Source organism: Neolamprologus multifasciatus, chromosome 16 (assembly GCF_963576455.1).
Source record: "Neolamprologus multifasciatus chromosome 16, fNeoMul1.2, whole genome shotgun sequence".
Lineage (NCBI taxonomy): Eukaryota > Metazoa > Chordata > Actinopteri > Cichliformes > Cichlidae > Neolamprologus > Neolamprologus multifasciatus.
In genome coordinates this window covers 2,161,650-2,181,224 of record NC_140454.1, presented here as the reverse complement: position 1 = coordinate 2,181,224, position 19,575 = coordinate 2,161,650, and the positions used below count along the sequence as shown (strand labels likewise).

At 40.7% G+C, this 19,575-nt stretch overlaps 3 long non-coding RNA genes across 3 annotated transcripts in view; all 3 read right to left on the bottom strand.

The window, feature by feature from the left end:
* LOC146499972 (uncharacterized) overlaps positions 1 to 19,575 on the bottom strand; it is a 233,805-nt gene that overhangs the window by 71,706 nt on the left and 142,524 nt on the right. The gene's annotated exons all lie outside the window — the stretch shown is intronic.
* LOC146499974 (uncharacterized) overlaps positions 1 to 19,575 on the bottom strand; it is a 52,066-nt gene that overhangs the window by 28,739 nt on the left and 3,752 nt on the right. The gene's annotated exons all lie outside the window — the stretch shown is intronic.
* On the bottom strand, positions 17,315 to 18,788 carry LOC146499975 (uncharacterized). Its single transcript, XR_014869793.1, has 2 exons — positions 17,869 to 18,788; positions 17,315 to 17,626 (listed from the first exon to the last, which is right to left on the bottom strand). It is a non-coding gene; the product is annotated as an uncharacterized LOC146499975 (long non-coding RNA).

Sequence of the window (19,575 nt, the reverse complement as noted above, 5' to 3'; positions counted from 1 at the left end):
TTTTTCTTTGGTCATTTTAGCCTTTTTGTCCAGGGTGAAGGGAGTATCTGCCATCAAACAAGAAGACAGCCGCATGTAACTACGACAGTGTTTGCTAGTTCACCTTACATACTTGTAATAACGTGGTTAGCCTACTCAACGTAAATTATACACGAACAACATGAAGCTACTCACGCAGAGAAGAACGGCTGCTGCTGCCATCATCATCCGTCACCACTAGTGATGGGTCGTTCGCAAACGAAATGGCTCTTAGAGCCGGCTCTTTGACGTGAACGACACGAGCCGGCTCCTTATCGCGAGCCGTCATGTGGGGGTTTTTTTTTCTTTCTCTCACCCTCTCTCTCGCACTTTTTTCTGCTTCACTCTGCACTCGAGCCTTGTGCTTACGCTGGGCAGAGGGGGGAGGGGTGGTAGTTACACTCAGTAGCACAGGAACAGAGTCAGAGGGAGAGAGAGAGAGGCAGGGACAACAACGTCACATTAGAAAGGTATAGTAATCATCCACAACTATTTTCAGTTGCAGATGATAAAGAATTCAAAAAGTTTATTCATGCAGGCCCATATGACAGAAAATATGCATGTTATTTTTGTTTTCATATTTTAATTTATATTTAATTGTGTTGTGGTTTGCAGTGTTTTGTGTTGTTTCACTTTAAATTTGTAAAAGGAAAAAGCTAAAAATTTAAATAGTTATGCTGCAATAGATGTAGGCTGCCGGGGGATTCCCATGATGCATTGAGTTTTTCCTTTCCAGTCACCTTTCTCACTCACTATGTGTTAACAGACCTCTCTGCATTGAATCATATCTGTTATTAACCTCTGTCTCTCTTCCACAGCATGTCTTTATCCTGTCTTCCTTCTCTCACCCCAACCAATCACAGCAGATGGCCCCGCCCCTCCCTGAGCCTGGTTCTGCCGGAGGTTTCTTCCTGTTAAAAGGGAGTTTTTTCCTTCCCACTGTCACCAAAGTGCTGCTCATAGGGGGTCATATGATTGTTGGGTTTTTCTCTGTATCTATGAAGCGCCTTGAGGCGACTTTTGTTGTGATTTGGCGCTATATAAATAAAATTGAATTGAATTGAATTGAATTAAAAGTTGAAATGTGAATAGTTGATTTTTGTATTATATGATTTATTTATTACATTTTATGTGGAGTGAATAAATAAAAGTATATTTACGGTGGCCCCTATAGACAAAGCACATACAAACTTCAAATCACGTACGAACTCTGAAGCACATACAAACTCCAAAACACGTAAAAACTCCAAAACATGTAAAAACACGTACAAACTCCAAAACATGTAAAAAAAAACGTACAAACTCCGAAGCACGTAAAAACTCCAAAACATGTAAAAACACGTAAAAACTCCGAAACACGTAAAAACTCAAAACACGTACAAAAGTCAACAGAAGTGCTCCAGAATGCAGGCGCAGTGTTGAGCTTTTGTTACCTAGTGGCTACACAAGCCAGCAAGTACCAACGACCGGATTCGGTGTGTGGTAGTAACAGGTAAATGAACATTGTTTTTAAATTATTTGAATATATATGAGTGCCTGTGTATAAATACACAAACATGCTTTCAATTGTGTAATTTAAGTGATCTAGTAGCTCTGCTTTGGAAGTTCAGTTCATGCTAGAAATGTGTTTTGGAGTTTGTACGTGTTTTGTCTCTAGGGGCCACCGCATATATTTATATATAAACATATATAAATAAAACCACTTTTTTTACGTTAGTAATTCCTTTTGTGCATAATTTTATATTATTGTTAATAATAAATTAATTAAAGCAACAAAACAACCTGAAGAGCCGGTTCGGAGCCGAAAGAGCCGGCTCTTTTTAGTGAGCCGAACCGAAAGAGCCGGATCTCTAAAAAGAGCCGGAAATCCCATCACTAGTCACCACCACACCCGCAGTAGATGCGCTCGGTGTGAGATCTCGCAGCAAGCTATCAAATACGGCGCATTTTTTAAAAAAAAAAAAACGCTGTGCGTCGCCAGGTGTTTCATTGGATTTGAGGTGTTACCTCCTTTGCATAGTATCAGCTTAAAGCACTTGTTGCAGCTGCTGAGTTTGCATCTTTTGCTGTGAAGTACAGCCAGACTTTTGACCGCTTCGCCTTGGGCATTTTTAATCTGTAGCTCTGCTCTAAAAGGGCCCGCCTACTATCCTCGGAAACGTAAAATGATTGGCTAGAATTCAAAGTGTGTGACATCTCAGGAAAATAAAGCACCGAAATAAAGCACCGAAATGTGCGCTGCTTTTCGGTCTGGTTACTACCGTTTATGTCAGAACCGGTGCCATCATGGCACCGGATACCGGTACCCATCCCTACTTAATATGTTTATAATTTTTTTATTTCATGTTGGTTATGTTAGTGAAAATGTTTTATACTCGGCAACAATTGCAGATGGGAAACCACATAGTCTACATTTAAACAAATTGTTCAGTTTGACCTATTTGCACATATAATAAATAAGAATACCAATGACATGTGTGACATATGATAACTAGGCATGGTTACAAGTGTATTCAGAACTTTTAGATACATAAAGATACAATGGCAATGCACACTGAAAGGGAACTAACAATGACAAGAATGCAATTACTGCATTTCACAGTCTCATAAAACAGCTAAATAACCACGGAGCTACGAATGTTTGAATTGACAAAAATAAGAACTGAATTAATACAATGAATTCACACTGTGGAAATAGCTTAGGCTGACATTTACTGACCACCACAGCCAGATGAGTGTGCAGTATTATTCAGCAAGAACACAAATCAGTGCAGGTAAGTATTTACTGTACCTCGAAAAACATAATTAAATAATAAAATTGGAGGTAATGAAAATGCATGTGAACTGAAAAATAGTCGGGTAAAACTTGAAAATTGCAAAACTGAACTGAAATGTTTGTGACTTTAACCGTTCATTAAAAAGGCAGTGCATACTGTATGCCATCTTGGGTCCTCGTTAAATTCAACACGGCTTGCCCTGCTGGTCCTGTCTCGTCTGATCCTGCCTCGTCTGGTCCTGTGGTTGCTACGCCACCTCGCCGACTGCTTTCCAGGCCACTGGCTGGGTGTCATTGCCGTCGTGGCCGGCCTCTGGATCTCCTTCGCTTGCGTAGCCGCTGCTGCCTTCTGCATGGCCAGCCCCCTGAACTGTGTTTCGAACGTTTCCTGAGCCTTTGATGGACCTTTTGTTTTCGACGTTCTGTTCCCTCAGCTCTGGTATTTTGTTTTTCTTGGTTTTATGAACCCTGTTTTGGAATTTTCCCTGCGCTCCCGTGCCTTTTGTGAACATTTTGTTCATATAACGAGACACTTGTTATGTCCAATTAATCCCAGCCATGTCTCCCTCCTGTCTTCCATTCCCTGATTACCCTGTGTGTGTTTAAGCCCTGTGTTTCCTCGTGTGCGTTGCTGGATCATCTGTGTATCTCCCTGTGTGTTCCTGTGTTATCTCCCCGGGTCTCCAGTTAAGGTTTCAGGTTTGTTTTGTTAGTTTTTTCCAGTTCGGTTTTGCTTAGTTTCCTCCATGCCTTCACTGTTTCTGTTTGTATCACCACCTTCTCAATAAAACTCACCTGTATCTCAGCTGCCAGCACCTTGGGTCGTCGTTAAATTCAACACAGCTTGCCCCGCTAACCATGGCAGTAGGGTACCGTTAGTGACTAAAATCTAAATATTGATTTCACAGCCTCATGAACCAGTTTCAAAAAATTTGAAGAAAAAAAAACAAAAGGTAAAAGAATAAACAGCTAAAACCTGGAGCTGGAGCCTATCCCAGCTGTCATAGAGCGAGAGGCGGGGTACACCCTGGACAGGTCGCCAGTCTGTCGCAGGGCTAACACACAGGGACAGACAACCATTCACACTCACATTCATTCACACCTAGTGACAATTTGGATTTTCCAATTAACCTATCCCCACAAGCTGCATGTCTTTGGACGGTGGGAGGAAGCTGGAGTACCCGGAGGGAACCCACGCAAACACGGGGAGAACATGCAAACTCCACACAGAAAGACCTGATGGTGGAATTGAACTCAGGACCTTCTTGCTGTGCGGCAACAGTGCTAACCACTGTGCCACCGTGCTGCCCATATATATTTAACACATTTAAGAAAAATACTAATAAAATAAAAATAAACAAAATAAATGTTTTTTAAGCAATTTTGATAGGAAATTGCTTAATTTTAGAATGTTTTTGCTCTTTTTTGCTCTATAAAATAGTTGTTTTCTTTTAGAATCATTCATCTTAGCAGTAGGATTTACATGAAAAGAGAAACAAATTAAGTTTGAGTGAAAATGTACATTTTTTGCACTCTCTGGTCGACTGACTCAGTGAATCAAATGACTCAAAAAACTCGATTCACTTTGGTGAGTGACTCATTAAAACTCGATTCAGTAAAAAGAATCAAATTTACTATCACTAATTCAGGCAGGCATATAATTCTCATTATATATTAGTAGTAGACCCTTTAGAAAACATATGTACAAAATATTTCATTAATATCTCTTAACTGAGGTATTTTACTTACTTTCTCTTGTACAAATTTGAGGCAGACATCTCCTTCCAGTGGTGCAGGCAGGATGTAAAGGGGCGTGGTCATGTCTCCAGTCACACAAGTCACATGACATTGATACAATTTAGAGGAGACAACTTTTTTTTCTACTTGCATTAGCTGTCCAAAGCCAAAACAACAGCTGGTGGAATCAGATTTGTGGCACCATGCCGCCCATGCCTGGACTACATGCAGGAGACACGTCTTCAATGATGTTTGACTTTGTGTCCAGGACTTTACCTCCTAATCTGTTTTACTGTCAACCCACAATTACAATTATTCCAAAAAGCTGGTTAAGAATAGAAAACAGCACAAATGACTACAGCCACATTTAGGATTAATTAGCTATTTATTTCCTCATTAGCTATTTAGGATTAATTGAATCTGGCAAGTATAAACCAACGTAACAAAGTCCCTTTGAACAGAAAGTAGCTTTAAAGAATGTCCTAATATGAGAACAAAGGGTTGATATGATGATGATATAAGTTACCTTCTTTAACAAAATGTAAACTATGTTTCTGAGCTGAATGAAACATAAAGTGAAGAAAAGCCAAAATGCAACGATGACACACGGAGTCAGAAAGTGAAAATGGTCATTTCCTTGAACCCTTTCTGACAGACACATCATATATACTCTATTTTTCTAAGATTATACATTTTCTTGTTGTGAATTAGTATCGTTTCTGTAAATTGCTTAGCTGGATTTATCAGTTCTGCAGGACGAGCCACAGGACAGCTCGGGAATGTGAACGCTGTCACAGGTCTCTATTCATCATCTACCTGAAATTGAGGTATTTATTATTTTGTCTGTTCCCATATCTTGGCCTCAACCACAGCTCTAGATGGGATTGATCTCTGGCTGATCTTGATGAGCGGTCATTGCTCACTGGAAACGCTGTAAAACACAGAGGTTTGTGTCCTTGTCAGTACTCTGCCATTCCTCAGCTGCAGGTATGGGAAACCGGCACAGGAGAGATGCAAGAGAGAATTATGTTTCCCCCTTTTTTCCCCATACTTCACTTTGTTAAAGGCATTTATTAAAGGACTAATTACTTCTATATGTATAATTCATTTTATATAATAATAATAATAATAATAATAATAATAATAATGATAATTTATTACTTTATTAATTTAATTTCTAGATAAATTATATTTTATTGGACAATTGATTAAAGTCACAAAAAATGAAAGAATGAAGACAATCACAGCTGCAGTGCCTGACTCAGATAGCTGTGGTAATCTACTGCAGTAATGTTTGTGTCACATGACAACACCCCCAAAACAAACAAACAAACAAACCAACCAACAAACAAACAAACAAACAAACAAACAAGCCTAGTGAAAGGTTAAAATGATAATACAGGAATAAAGTAGGAGCAAAGCAGCAGAAATGCAACAAAATTCTTACAGGTCTTTGAAAATGATACTTGCAGACGTCTGTGAAGGTTCTCAGTCATCCAGGTCATCGTAGTCAAAGGAGCTTGGAAAGAAAAGCGTCTGGACTTCTTTAAGTTACTTGAAGACGTTTCACCTTCATCCGAGAAACTTCTTCAGTTCTAAGGTCAAATGGTGGAGAGTCCCAGATTTAAACCTAGTGGGAGTTTCCCCCCACAGAGGGACAAAAGGACCCCCTGATGATCCTCTAATCGCCTGAGTCAAGGTGTGAAACTGGGTGTGGGTCCCAATCAGCCAGAGTTTCGGGTGAGTTCATTGTGAAACCAGGCCCCACCTTATCATGTGATTTCCTGAGGTCAGATGGCCCAGGATGTGAGTCCAGACGCGATGCACTGCAAAGGTTTTAAGAACCAAACATAAAGCTTTCAAAAATAACAGCATGAATACTTTAAATATTCATTAGTACACACCAGACATAAATAAAGATTATAGAAACCTCATGGCCGACATCCATAAATAACAACCAGGTGGACAGACTGAATACGTCAGACTTCTGAGGACTTCTGTGCACAAACACCCGTGCTTCATCATCATCATCATCATCATCATTCTAAAGGAAAGAAGATAAGTGACAAGAGGGCATTTATATTACACCACAGCAACTGGGATTGGCTGTCAAGGTGGGGAATACTGAGTACACTGCAGTGTGTCGACTGTTGCATAAACTGTAAAAGTATATGAAATAGACCAGATCATCTATGCTGTAAACATGAAAGAGAAAAAAAATAATAGGGATGTTGTGTAATATGTAAATAAAATAGGATACAATAAGCTAATCGTATACCTCGTCCCTCGTTTATCACGGGGGGTTACGTTCTAAAAATAACCTGCGATAGTTGAAATCTGCAAAGTAGCCAACTTTATTTTTTACAATTATTATAATGTCTGTGTCTCGCAGCCCGTGTCACCTCTACTTGCAGCCCGCATAATGATGTGAAGAAATATTTTTAAAAATGATTTAATATGAAGGCAACAGGCAGAGTGTTACAGACTTAAAGCATGTAGCCTCATGGGCAGTGTAGTCTGTGCTGCCCCCTCTACTCATGCTGGGCTCCTATGGAATACGTTACAAAATACATTTCGAGGTATGTAATCTGTAATCTGTAGTGGAATACATTTTAAAAGTAACCTTCATCTTCCTTTGCCTTTGGGTGCTACCACAGGAGCCTCTGATGGTGCAAAACGTTTTGTAGACATTGTTGTTTGTTGGGGAGAAAACTTACAAACGTACAGTGCAGCACTTCAGAGTGACGCTGCTGGTGATGACTCTGAATTTTGAATACCAGGGCAGTAACAGGTCGTAGTTACTGGACTAATGTTGTCCCAGTGTAAATAATACAGGATATTACTGAATGTACTGGCTCAGCAGTGCTGGATCTTTGGCGTATTATTCATGCTACAACATGCCAGATATGTTCAGACAGGCAGGCCAGTTCAACACTCTGCTGCTACAAAGCCACGCTGCTCCAACAAACTAATCAGGCATAGCATTTTATCCACCTGCCTAATATAGTTTTTGTCCCCACTGGTCAAACAGCTCTGACCTACTGAGGTGTGGACTCCACTAGTTCCTTGAAGGTGTGCTGAAAAATGAAGGTGAGAGAAATCTCAGCAGGGATTTTCCTTCAGGCCTGATTCCATTTCAAATGAAAGCACTAGAAATGCATATGTAACAGAGTGCTCTTGGGAACAATACGAGCACCTCTGTAAAATAAGGTTTTTATATTCTGCATCATATATCAGGGTGCTTGTGTGAATGGGTGTGATTGGGTGAATGAGTTAGTTGTATAAAGTGCTTTGAGTGCTCAGACAGAGTAGAAAAGCCTTATATAAGAACCAATCCAGTTACCATCCAGAACCAGTCAATTTACTATCCAGTACCAGTCCATTTACCATCTAGAACCAGTCCATTTACCATCCAGAACCAGTCCATTTACAATCCAGAACCAGTCAATTTACTATCCAGTACCAGTCCATTTACCATCTAGAACCAGTCCAGTTACCATCCAGAACCAGTCAATTTACTATCCAGTACCAGTCCATTTACCATCTAGAACCAGTCCATTTACCATCCAGAACCAGTCCATTTACAATCCAGAACCAGTCAATTTACTATCCAGTACCAGTCCATTTACCATCTAGAACCAGTCCAGTTACCATCCAGAACCAGTCAATTTACTATCCAGTACCAGTCCATTTACCATCTAGAACCAGTCCATTTACCATCCAGAACCAGTCCATTTACAATCCAGAACCAGTCAATTTACTATCCAGTACCAGTCCATTTACCATCTAGAACCAGTCCAGTTACCATCTAGAACCAGTCCAGTTACCATCCAGAACCAGTCCATTTACAATCCAGAACCAGTCCATTTACAATCCAGAACCAGTCAATTTACTATCCAGAACCAGTCCATTTACCATCCAGAACCAGTCCATTTACAATCCAGAACCAGTCAATTTACTATCCAGTACCAGTCCATTTACCATCTAGAACCAGTCCATTTACTATCCAGAACCAGTCAATTTACTATCCAGTACCAGTCAATTTACCATCTAGAACCAGTCCAGTTACCATCCAGAACCAGTCCATTTACAATCCAGAACCAGTCCATTTACTATCCAGAACCAGTCCATTTACAATCCAGAACCAGTCCATTTACTATCCAGAACCAGTCCATTTACTATCCAGAACCAGTCCATTTACCATCTAGAACCAGTCCAGTTACCATCCAGAACCAGTCCATTTACAATCCAGAACCAGTCCATTTACTATCCAGAACCAGTCCATTTACCATCCAGAACCAGTCCATTTACAATCCAGAACCAGTCAATTTACTATCCAGTACCAGTCCATTTACCATCTAGAACCAGTCCATTTACTATCCAGAACCAGTCAATTTACTATCCAGTACCAGTCAATTTACTATCCAGTACCAGTCCATTTACCATCTAGAACCAGTCCAGTTACCATCCAGAACCAGTCCAGTTACAATCCAGAACCAGTCCATTTACCATCCAGAACCAGTCAATTTACTATCCAGTACCAGTCCATTTACCATCTAGAACCAGTCCAGTTACCATCCAGAACCAGTCAATTTACTATCCAGTACCAGTCCATTTACCATCTAGAACCAGTCCAGTTACCATCCAGAACCAGTCCATTTACTATCCAGAACCAGTCAATTTACTATCCAGTACCAGTCCATTTACCATCTAGAACCAGTCCAGTTACCATCCAGAACCAGTCAATTTACTATCCAGTACCAGTCCATTTACCATCTAGAACCAGTCCATTTACTATCCAGAACCAGTCAATTTACTATCCAGTACCAGTCCATTTACCATCTAGAACCAGTCCATTTACCATCCAGAACCAGTCCATTTACAATCCAGAACCAGTCAATTTACTATCCAGTACCAGTCCATTTACCATCTAGAACCAGTCCATTTACTATCCAGAACCAGTCAATTTACTATCCAGTACCAGTCCATTTACCATCTAGAACCAGTCCATTTACCATCCAGAACCAGTCCATTTACTATCCAGAACCAGTCAATTTACTATCCAGTACCAGTCCATTTACTATCCAGTACCAGTCCATTTACAATCCAGAACCAGTCCATTTACCATCCAGAAGCAGTCCATTTACTATCCAGTACCAGTCAATTTACTATCCAGTACCAGTCCATTTACCATCTAGAACCAGTCCAGTTACCATCCAGTACCAGTCCAGTTACCATCCAGAACCAGTCCATTTACTATCCAGAACCAGTCCATTTACTATCCAGTACCAGTCCATTTACCATCTAGAACCAGTCCAGTTACCATCCAGTACCAGTCCAGTTACAATCCAGAACCAGTCCATTTACCATCCAGAACCAGTCCATTTACCATCCAGAACCAGTCCATTTACTATCCAGTACCAGTCCATTTACCATCTAGAACCAGTCCATTTACTATCCAGAACCAGTCCATTTACCATCCAGAACCAGTCCATTTACCATCCAGAACCAGTCAATTTACTATCCAGTACCAGTCCATTTACCATCTAGAACCAGTCAATTTACTATCCAGAACCAGTCAATTTACTATCCAGTACCAGTCAATTTACTATCCAGAACCAGTCCATTTACCATCTAGAACCAGTCCAGTTACCATCCAGAACCAGTCCATTTACCATCTAGAACCAGTCAATTTACTATCCAGTACCAGTCCATTTACCATCTAGAACCAGTCCAGTTACAATCCAGAACCAGTCCATTTACAATCCAGAACCAGTCCATTTACCATCTAGAACCAGTCGATTTACAATCCAGAACCAGTCCAGTAAGGTTAATATGTCAGGTGATTCTTTTAACACATACGATACGTTTAAAGTGATGATCATATTAATCACCATAGCAGTAGTCCATTTTTTGTTTCTTTGCACAAACAAACAAACAAACAAACCCATTCAGCTAGAGATGCATGTTGGATTTTACTGTACCAGGTTCATCAAGGTCTTCATGGTCACACCTAATAATCCAGCTGCTTTCCGACGGCCTCAGCGCCCCATTGCTCATCTGTCAGCGTTCACCATCAGACTGTCACAGTACAGCAGTAATGGTGTAGTGTTTCTATTTTGAAGGTCACTTACCACTTTAAAGTGACAGGAGAAAGCAAGGGGCCTGTGTGTCATTCCAGGCCAATAGCAGTTTGACATCCGCTTCCCTTGACGTTCAATCACTGTGATTTTCCGTTTCCCACTTGGGCTCTGTGATTCTGCAGGCTAGTTCTGCTCAAGCAGGTGGGAAGTGATGAATGTGGCTCAGGCTCAGGCAGGTGGAAAATGATGAATGGCAACAATCACGTCTGACCATCAGTGGACAAAGTGCACCAAGCAGCAACGTAATGAAAAAGATTGCTAAAGGACTCCCGTTAAATGAGCAGCTCTTTCACGATGTTTTATGTGTCTCTGTTAATTGACGCTGATCTTTTGCTATTATCGTATCTACATGCAGCTTACTCAGCAGGCAGGTTACGCTTGTGAGCAGTTATTACATTACGGATGCTTTGACTCTTCTAGGCTGAAAGACGTCCTCCACTACTGAAACAGAAGCTGCTGTTGCAGCACCAATCACAATAGTCATTATGAAAGCAGATGGGAAGCCTGTTACTGATTTAAGAAGTTTGCCTTTTAGCATTTAGTTAACGATGTGAACCCAAACCACGAGCTCTTCATAAACATTTAGATTTGATACTTTTATCAAACTGGGACTAAAAAAGGAAAATTATTAAAAGGAAACTGGAGTTTATACTTTTTAATCCAGCAACATATATTCATGTGATTCAGCTATAGAGGTGCATCTATTCTGTTTCCATAGCCACTTTAAATTGTCAGCCAGTCCATGAGAAGTCTGTTGCAGCTCTGTGCTAAATCTGTGCATGCTTCTTTGTTGTAATGAGATCTCCTGTCAATAACACGGCAAGTACTGTATAGCCCTAATTCACCAAACCACTAAGCAGCCATTTGTTTGTTAAGTGTTTATTTCTTTCAGGGACTTCGTACAAAATACATTAATCACAAAGGGGGAAAAACAAATGCTTTGTACCAGTTTTAGCTACCAGCTAATTTCCATGTGCAATCCCCGGGCAGGTAAAAACAAAACACTCATGCAAACACACTAAGCACACAACCAAAAATCTTAACCTCATATAAAATGAATTTTATAAAAATAAAAGGTAATGAAATGAAGACTGAGTACTCAAAATCCATTTTTCACAGAAGAATTTGTAAGGCTGATCTCAAAGCAGGGCTGAAATACATCATATCTATGAATACAATATTATCAAAGCTTAACATTATATTCAGTAAATACATGACATCAGTGATATGAATATCAATTCTGATTAACCGTTAATGAATTCCTATTATGTTTAAAATGAGCTGTTATATTTCAGTGTAATCATATTCAAATAGCTTTTCCCCACCCATACGGAAAAGATATATATAAATCTTATAAAGTTTGTATCTGTCTTGTGTGAAACTTGTATGAAAAGCATAGAAGAGTGAAAACAGATATAAAATCCCTTGAAAAATTATATAATGAAACTTCTCTCATTTCATTCAAGTATCCAAAATAGTTTTGGATACTTACTAAAACAATATATGAAAGTAATGAGAAAGTGGCCACTTTCATGAGTAAATCATGTAAGTTTTTACTATTCCTTTTCCATATGGGCATGAACGTAGATATTCATGAGAATGTTTTGTGTTTATTCACTTGGATCGTCTGCCCCCTCTTTTCCAACACTACTCTTCCCAGTTGTTAGCCACCACCATTTGTCCGTCTGTATCTGGACACAGGGTCTTAGCTCGGTCTCTCTCCACCACCCTAGGGGACGTCCCCCATTCCGACCTCTGGACTTCCAGGCCACGCTCAGCACAGATGTTCTTGTACACTGTGCCGGCCACATGTTGTTATGTGCTGGACTGTTTCAGGGGCATCTTTGCCCACCCTACACCTGGGTGGTAGACCCAAAGCTCCAGCATGTTGTAGCTTATTCCTGTGCTGCCATGATTAGTGCCTCTGTAGTCCAGCCACTTCTTCTATCTGCCGGATGTACACGCTATGCCGGGGCATTTTCCTTCAATGATGGTTCCCGTTCTTGCTCCTCGTCTTTCTGCTGCCTGAAGCTTTCACCAAGCACACTCAGTTGTGGCCATCTTCTTGATGTACTCATGGATCATTGCCGTTTCGTCCTGGATAGTGATTCGGACACCTTCTTTCCTCTTAGCGTACAGTCTCAAGGTGCTGGATTGGGTCAAACTCTCCATTTATGGTAAGAGCTTCCTGGTCTCGATGCCATCTTCTCCTTGATCAGCGTATTATCCCAGCAGGGCGTAGGTGTGGATTGCCTAGACCTCCATTTTCCACTGACTCCTCAGGACTTTGCTGCCATTATTTAATACAGTGGAGTATAAAATGTAAATGCTCCACAAATGACAACACAACAGAAACTTCAGTGTTTCGTAGAAGCTGCTGGTTTTGCCGGTAAGGGTGATGCTATCATGAGTGTTATGTCCCTGGCCTAAGAATAACTTTTACATAAAATGAGGCTCCGAACTCCAACAGCTCTGAAAGGAAGGTCAGCAAAGCAGAATAATTTAAGATTCATTCGCTTCAGCAGTGACAAACAAACAGGAGGTTCTAATGTTCCCTAGTGTTCCTTAACAAAACAAAAAGACAGTTATCCACCCTAAATGGGGTAAATCACCATGGTTACTTATGCTGCGACCCTATCCTGCTCCAGAGTAGGTTAACATCCAGACTACATGACCAGTCAGTTTTCCAGAAAGTTCTCTCACCATTCCTGGAGATCCCAGCACCTCTTATTTTTAAATATCATGTCTGTGTTTTCCTGAGCATCAGTAATAAATAACACAGATTTTTAGACGCAGCTTTATTCCTTGTTATCATATTTGTATTTATTAGCAGCATTGTTTTTACAGTTTTTATGTTCTATATTGTTTTAAGTATTGATATCTGATTGGATAAAAGGACACCTACAGTGTACGTCTGTATGTAAGTAAGTAAGTAGAATTTATTTATATAGCGCTTTTCACAGATAAAAATCACAAAGTGCTTTACAACACAGGAAATGGAAATATAAAACAATATAACAGCAAATAAAACAATGTAAAACTATAAAACTATAAAAACAGCATAAGAAGAAATTAATCAAATGCTTTTCTAAATAAAAATGTCTTCAGCTGTTTCTTAAAAGAATCAATGGAGTCCATGCAGCGAAGAGACAGACACAACCGTGGTGCCGCCGTCTGAAAGGCCCAATCACCACGAGTTTTAAAACGAGTGCGCGGTACCACCAGCAGTCTCTGATCTAATGACCTTAAAGCCCGAGAAGATGAATGTGGTTTCAGCAGGTCAGGTAAATATTGAGGAGCCTGACCATGTAGGGCCCTAAAGGCTAGAACTAAAATTTTAAAATGAAACCTAAAATTTACAGGCAACCAGTGAAGGGAGGCCAAGACTGGAGTGATATGAGATCTTCTCTTGGTGCCTGTTAAGAGACGTGCTGCAGCTTTCTGCACAGTCTGAAGACGATTCAAGGCTGATTTGTGACTGTCTGTACACACTCGCTGACGTCATACTGTGGTGGCGTGAAGGAGGAAAACCAGTGAGGAAAGAAAACCAGTGAAGGCACCTAAATGGTGCTGACAACACCAGCTGGGGTAGAGGAAATATGACATTAGTGCAAATGTTTTTACAGTCACAAAAGCACACTGGGTTTATATTAAAGACAGAGGCGTGGCTATTTTATAAAAGAAGCTTTTATTAAACAAAATAACAGCAAATGACAGAGAGCTGCAGAAAGACAACACCGAGTGACGTGGCAGGACTTGGAACACCAATTCTGTAATTAAACACTTGCTTCAAAGAACAAGACTCACCGCCACCACGGTGCTCCAGTTAGAATTACAGCTTAACAATAGTTCATTGATATGGTTAAAGACCGCCCACCTGGGGAGGCAACCTGCAGGGGTGAGTGCCTGAGGGGGGCCACCGGTTACTCACCTGTGACGTCTCACTGCCACTCTGCACTGCAACTTAAATGGTGCTTTGTACTTCCCAGTGTTTATACTCACATGCATGAGAGGCAAACATGGCTGCAACCCTGATGGACGGGCTGATCGCCAGTGTGAGGATACGTAAATCCAGAGCACGGGTTATGTTTGTTTTCTTCTGTTGCAGTTATGATTGTAAGATGAAGAATATTTACCTGATAAATGACATTTCTAACTGAAGCTTCATGCATTCCCTCTGAAACCTGGATTTACCTGAAGCTACTGAGAGTCACAGCGTGGCACAGAAAGCCAGCACCTGAAGTGTGAGTCAGAGATGTACTGAGTAAGAGCAAGAATACCTGGGATCATTATTCATGTGCAGTTTCTGACAGATCAGAGTGAAATCTCATAAAATCCTGTGTTGGAGCTTTGATGGAACTTTCTTATTTTTGGATGCAGAGTTTGTAAATTTAACGCTGACTCAGATACAAACAAATGTTAATCGTAATTTGTGATCAATACTGAATGAATAACAATGCCTGGGCTCCACATGAATTCAAATTTCAAACATATATACACAGCGAATCTGCCACACACGTCAAAGCCATGTCAAACATTATTAACACAAAGTTTATCCACCCTCTGCTCATACTTTGTTTTTTTGTTTATAGAGGTTTTCATTACATTATGTTAAAAGCTAGAAAGGTGAATACAATAAATAATTGTCTTTCTAATATAAAACCAAATAAAATTGATAAGATCCTAACAGATCCTAATTTCTTATTCACAGCTCGTTGAATCTCAGCTTTGCTAACAGGCCTGATTACTGATGCACCTGAAAGAAACACCTGACCTCTCTGGCAAAGTGAAGCAGGCTGCTTAGAAATCATTATTCAAAGATGGAGAAACTCGGAGTAGTGGAGCTTTCCAAGAGTCCAGGAGCACATTTATGAATCATCCAGCAAGGTCAGCATTTATGACAATAATAAAGATCATTAGCATTCATGGGAGAGTTCTTCCTCCATAGCTCACACCATGATGCCGTGGAGCGATGTCTCACAGAGGTTTACCTGCCTCAGCACCAATGGTGTGTATGTCCCCGAGACCACCTCCAAGGGGACAACCCCCACGTCGGGTTTATTACGAGGGGCTTTCCACCAGTTGCCTTCTTCAATTGGAGCGACTTTTTCAGGATGCTCAGGCTAACACTATGCTAACAGTTATAGTTTGTGCAAATTCTTTGAAAAACCTTGTTTGAAATGTAATATCAACAACATCCTTTCTAACCCTACGTCTATGTGGTTTAATATCTGCCATGATCGATGGTGCATAATCAACTCAATGTGCTGAAGTTCAGTCACAGTGAAGCAAGAACAATGCTTACAGCAGAGGGAGTGTTAGTTAGTGGGTCCAGGGCTGTCCACAGATTATCTTCTCACAGGGGAAACTCTCACAGTAACTCATACAGACAACCGAGAGGAATCAACTGAGGAGCATCTTAACAGCCGGCCATTCATGTCAGGACTGCCAACAGGTGAATTCATTATCTACAGGTGTGCTGGAGTCAAAGGTGGGAAACAGAAGGAGGAACGAGGCCCTGTCCATGCAACAGAAGATGTGGTGACTGGTACACACTATGACAGTCACATGACTGATGAATACAGCATTCTGGATAAATTCCAATCTGGCTTTCGTAGGGTCACTCTACTGAAACTACACTTCTTAGAGTCTCCAACGACATTTTGATGAGATGTGATGCAGGAGAATGCTCCGTTCTGTTGATGTTGGACCTCCGCCTTTGATACTGTGGACCATCATATTCTGCTAGATAGGCTGAGACACTGGGTGGGTATATCAGGAGCTGCTTTGGACTGGTTTGAATCCTATTTGCATGAACTTTTCTGTGGCTAACTCTAAGTACAGTTCCTCTTCTACTTTTCTTGCCTACGGTGTGCCACAAGGTTCAGTTTTGGGGCCTGTATTGTTCTTACTGTATTTACTTCCTCTTCAACACTTATTGAGCACTTTTAAGGACATTTCGTATCACTGCTATGCAGATGATATTCAGTTATATATCTCCTTTAAGCCCCACGATGTTTCCAAGCTACAGATTTTGCACAAGTGCATAGACTCCATTAGATGTTGGATGGCTGGAAACTTTCTTCAACTAAGTGAGGAGAAGACTGAAGTTCTTGTTTGTGCTCCTAAAAATGTTGTACCTAGTGTTATGGAAAACTTGGGTCCACTTGCTACATTTGCAAAACCGTCTATCAGGAGCTTTGGTGTTAGCATTGACTCAGCTCTGACTTTGGATGCTCATGTAAAATCTCTGGTTCGCTCCTGTTTTTATCACTTGAGAAACATTGCTAAGCTGAGTCCCGTTGTATCGCGCTCCAAATTAGAAATTGTTATTCATGCATTTGTTTCATCTCGTCTGGACTATTGTAATTCTTTGTTTACTTGTTTATGTAAAGCCTCTTTGGAGCATCTGCAAGTTCAGAACGCTGCTGCAAAGCTTCCGACCAAGTCCTCCAAGTCCTCCCCTGTCACACCCCTGCTGATCCAGCTGCACTGGCTCCCCGTTAAATTCAGAATCCAGTTTAAGGTTTTGACCTTGACTTTCAGGGCTCTGCATGGACAAGCACCAACATATATAAGTGAACTTTTACATCCATACATTCCCAGCAGGTCCCTGAGGTCATGTGACCAGGGCTCGCCCGCTGTCCAACACATGAAGCTGAAAACAAAAGGCGACAAAGCTTTTGTAACTGTGGCCCCCAGATTGTGGAACTCTCTCCCTTTGAGCCTGAGATCTGTGGACTCAGTGGTCGCTTTTAAAAAACAGCTAAAAACTCATCTTTTTAAACTTGCTTTTGGTTGATTTTTATTTTTAGGTTTTAGCTTCTGTAGTGTTCTGTTGCAGAGTGTAGCAACTCTGATTAAACACCAAGCTAAACCTCTGTCAATGAATACACGAGTCCGAGTAGAGTTGACTTTTTACTCAGAATCTTCATTTGACAAGCGGTGAAAACTGTAGTTGAAAAGAAATACAGAATAGAAAAAATTATCGTTTACATAAATATTGCATCACGAAATAACTCAAAATGTGACCTTACACCTTCATGTTAGCTTTAGCAATGGTAATGATCATCAAAACCGCCTTTTTTAACATGTACAAATCAACCTCCATGAATCACAAATAAAATATAATTTTTAACAAATACCGCTATTTATGCCTTTTTAACACCTTCATCATGAAATACATACACTTACGGCGTTGCCTGAACAATGTTCCCAAGTGGATGGCTGTGGATAAGCCTCAGAGCAAGACCGCATGTCACTCTCCCTCTTAGAGCAACCAGGAAGAGGAATTAAACAGGAAATGAAGCAATACAGGTAACCCACCAGGAAGTGAGGTTACTAGCAAGTTCACCTTCAAAATTAAAGCTTCTTAACATTTTTTAACTCTTTTTACTGTTCTTTTTAACTTAAAGACATACAAAAGAATTATTTTAAAGCAAACATTAAAGATAAATGACATAAATGCCTTTGAGGCATCACAGCTTCTGTGAAGAACTTTGTGATTTTTATTTTAAAAGGTGCTATATAAATAAAGTTTTACTTACTTACTTTACTTACTAAACCTTAGATTCTCTTCATATTTTGTGCAGTATGAAGAACTCCCCAATAATAAGTGCTTATATCAAATTCTAAACTACAGATCAATCTGGAATGCATATACAGCTCATCTAACATCTAAAGTAATGATTGATTAATGTTTCAGACCATGGAGTTTTTTACAATATTTATTTTGTCATCACTGAAGATCATCTCCTACAACATGAAAACACAACCTTATCCTTCACCTTTATCCTTCTGAGACCACCGTCAGTAATGCTGAAGTGTCACTGCTGCTGATTCTCACACACATGTGCATCCATGGAAACGCTGAAACCGAGCCCACCCCCGCCATCACTGCCACGCTCATCTTTTTTCAGCTGCTGCTTTTAGGAATCACCGCAGCGCATCATCGGCCTCCATCTCATCCTGTCTCGTCTCCTCTGTCACACCATTCTTCTTCACTACCTCCGTGAATCTTTTCAGATGTCTTTTTCTCCTCCTGACTGGAGCTCCATATTCAGCATCCTTTGTCCAGTATATCCATTATCCCTCCTACACATTTCCAATCTCAACCTTGTCTCTCAAAGTTTGCATTGTACCTGTGAAATACTCTCTCCTAATCAGTCTGTTCTGGTCACTCCCAAAGAAAATCTTAGTATCTTAACCTTTCTTTTTGTCAGCGCCACCTTATCTTTCTGCTTCACCCTGCTGCACCAGGCCCAAGCAAACTGTTTTTAAAGAAGACGCTGGTCTCTGGTTGATCGATGCAGATTTATTTCCTGAATGGAAACACAACGGTGTCGGGTCAGTCCACGCAGCACGCTCTCTCTGGCAGCGATTACTGCAGCCGGCCTCACCTAACTGGTCACACTAGTTAGGTGAGGCTGTTTCCCCATCGCACTGATGTTTGAGGCGAGCGGATTGATACTAGGGGTGGGTTTTAATAATCGATTCATCGATTAAAATCGATTCTGGCTTGGATAACGTGAAATGTATTTTGCCCAAAATTCCAGAATCTCAGGTGAAACGTCACAAAATTTCAACAACCACCAAACATTTAAAACAGTAAATGAGGAACACGGACTCTGCACAAAGACGTAAACACAAAGCGCGGACCTGCGGATCAGAATCAATGAGATGTGACTTTCTCACAGTCGGGGCTGAAAGCTGACAGCTCGCTGATTCTGATGTTTTGGCGGGTCCGCGCTTTGTGTTTACGTCCTTTTTGCACTGATTCTAAAGCTGTTAGTTTGATCTCTCTGTGGTGAGAATAAGGCACGGCGGGACCACGGAATATCCTTTCGAGCCATTTTTATTCACACTCACCACAACAACAACCACACACACCTGAGTCCCCGT